Source organism: Zingiber officinale, chromosome 3A (assembly GCF_018446385.1).
Source record: "Zingiber officinale cultivar Zhangliang chromosome 3A, Zo_v1.1, whole genome shotgun sequence".
In the NCBI taxonomy this organism is placed as follows: Eukaryota; Viridiplantae; Streptophyta; class Magnoliopsida; order Zingiberales; family Zingiberaceae; genus Zingiber; species Zingiber officinale.
Genome location: NC_055990.1, coordinates 98869171 through 98872531, shown reverse-complemented (window position 1 = coordinate 98872531; position 3361 = coordinate 98869171).

Genomic DNA, 3361 nt, shown 5'->3' with positions numbered 1-3361 from the left:
CACATATGGCCCTACGGGACTTCCTTCTTGCATTCTGCATTGAAACAGTACTTTAGAGATCTCAAATCTCTCATGCCTTGCTTGTCCTTGATATAGTTGTCTAAGGTATTCAACCATATCATAAGCATCCATGTTCTCATGTTGCTTCTTAAGCTCAGAGTTCATGGTGGTGAGCATAAGACATGACACATCTAATGCATCATCTTGATGCTTCTTGTGTGCATCCCTATCAACTCTAGTGGCAGTAGCAAGGGGTGCTTCAGGAATAGGCTGCTCTAGGCCGTATAGTTTCCGTTCTTGCTTGAGAACTATTCTCAAGTTTCTATACCAGTCCAGGAAATTAGCTCCATTGAACTTGTACTTATCAAGGACAGATCGCAGAGAAAGGGTATTCGATGTACTTGATGACAAGGTAATCTACAACAGAATAATGCAGAACTTAGTATCATATATTGATCATTTAATTAAGTCTTTAATTAAATGATTCTCCCACTGAATTCTAAAGCTTGATAGGAGCAAGTCACTACTAGCTCTAAGCCCCAAAACAAAAACATTCAAGTGGGACAAGATCTATATTATACCTCATCTTGAGTTAGCTTTGGCTAATCACCCAAGACTTGTATAAATTAGGTAGGCAACGTGTACCAATTGGACAAGATCCGCATCATACCTTATCTTGAGTTAGCTTTGGCTAATCACCCAATACTTAGTACAACTTAGGTAGACAACGTTTACCAATTTCATCCTATGTAACTCTTGTATCTATAGGTGAACAAAACTGTTTGTTCGTTTTCCCATCTTATGAAATCCATACTATTACTCATCTTGAGTTAGCTTTGGCTAATCACCCAAGACTAGCATAATATGATTTACATCTCATGGGATATGCCTCTAAGTTCTCAACTTAGTTAGGTCACACCCAAAGTCCAATAGTCGTACATCACAATTGTCTAGTCGCACTCTACCAAGATAAAACGAGTTATTTTGCTTTGGCAAACTTGACTATAAATGATTGAGGTAGTAGTGAGTACCAAACTTTGGTAGACATATGTAAATGACCTAATTATGATAGCTACACATGCATCACATACATTTATGGAATATCATGGCATATATCAACATATATACAAATTTAAACGTGGCATGGTTATGGCCCCTATAAACTACGATCTTCTCAAGCCAATGAGAAGAGCGATAAGTCAACCTAGGTCTAAGCAGCTTCTCCAAGTGCTTCCTTGGTTGTCGTGTGTTGTTGTCCTTCCTTCCTTTTCACCCATCTTCCAGATGACTAACTCTTTCTAATTTTGTATATTACAAAATCTAAAGAAACTCAAGTTACATTCGAGTGTAATCTAATTACAACAAGAATAAAAGGGATGAAGGCACGATCCGCAGGTCGTATTATGAATTACAACATTACACACATCCAATCACATTGGGGTTAAAGGACTATAACCATGCACCATGTCATATCTATTCACAATATTCGTATGACATAAATTTACTATGATTTCAGCAAATAAATTATGAGCCGCAACACCACGGCGGTTCCGCTAGCCGGTTAGCGGGCGGGGTTAAGGGGCAGCGCCTCTTGCGAGGGTTTCAGAAGGTAACACCTCCGAAGTAAAATTTATTTTGCATACTCGTTTATGAGCTGCTGCTTTACCTGAGACTCTACTACCCACAATACCAACTACGTTTTGTTCTAAACAAAACATCTCTGGCCGAGACCTTGTTGGTCACACACCAACTTCGTTTTGTTCCCAACAAAACACCCATTTCGGTCAAGACTTAGGATTTGGCCGAACCTCAGAATCTGGCCAAGACTCACAGTTTGGCCGAGACCCATAATCTGGTCGAGAGTCTTGTGTGGCCGAAACTCATAAGTTTTGCAAATCACAACAAATCCTATCATGTAATTTCTATATCACATATAAAAATTCTAATAACTTAGCATATCCCTTCGCAAGTGGCTTTGATACCACTGTTGGGATCTAGCGCGCTAAACACGTGGAAACACAGCGAAAAAATTACTAGATCCTCTTATCCAGCGAATCCATGCGAAGGGAAGAAACATTTTTTGAAAATAAACTATACTAAGTTACATGATAGGATTATACCCTTGTTGCGTGCCCTTCGCAATCCCGACAGCAATCTTTTCTTTGGATCCATATCTCAGCGTGTTCAAGCGTCCGCGCCTCTACGGTATCCACACGAACATATCCTTCGTTCGTCGCACGAACGAAGCCTTCGGAGAAGAACCATCTTCTTGTGCTAGCAAGAAACATGATTCAACCATGGAGGAAGATTCGACCATGGAAGGAAGAGGAAGAAGAGGGAGATGAAGAGACACTATTCTCTTCACTTCTCAACACTTATGAAAAATTCATTACAAAAGGCTATTTATATTCATCCCATGAATACCAAGAGTCTTTTGTCTCTTTGTATTCCTCTTAATGGGTTGAATTATTATATTAGATTAACTATTAATTTAATAACCCAATAAGTCTAACCCATTAATCTAATATGTCTAATTCAGATTGGACTCAATTCAATGAGTGAGTTCATTTGAGTCTAACTCAATGAGTAACCCAAAAGGCCTAATCATCTCATGATTGGCTATTAGGGCTAATTACTAACAAGTCCATTATAGGATTAGCATGAGTGAGGTAAATTATGGTAACTGGGGCCCCAGATGGATGAGAGTGTGAGTTTTCTGGGGTGTAAGGATTTATGTCCTGTCAGTCTTGAAATTCGACCCTCACGTCTTGAATGTACAAACCACCATCCTAACCATCTTAGTTAGCCTATGGGGATGGAGCCGCAAGCACAGGAAGCTGAGCTTCTAGACTGTCTACCACAAGCACTTTCTGATTTACCCTGGCGGCTAGTGAGAAACTTCTATGAGGCTGGCCAGTTATCCCAAATTTGATGTTATCTGGTTCATTTTTGGTCAAATCTTGGATTGACGGGACGTAAATCCCTGCACTTCATATAACTGACCCTCTCATCCATTTGTCTACTCAGCTATCATAATTTACCTTCTTCATATTCACCTAAAATGACAAACTTGATGTTGGGATGCTGAGCCAGTTGTTGTGAATATTTTCGAATTTACTCTAACGGTCAGTGAGAAATTTCTATGGGATCGATCACAATTGGTTGCAATCCCCCTAGGTTCATCTTCTTATTTAAGTTGTAGTTTGGATCTTCACTGGGGCTATACTGGGCTATAGCCCAACCCTGTTGCCCCATCCCTAATTTATTTTTAGGGAGAGATATAATGTGAGTTTAATTAATTTTGGGTTGCTGATTTGGTGCAGATCCTACAGTGCTGCACATATCTACAAATCGGCGATTA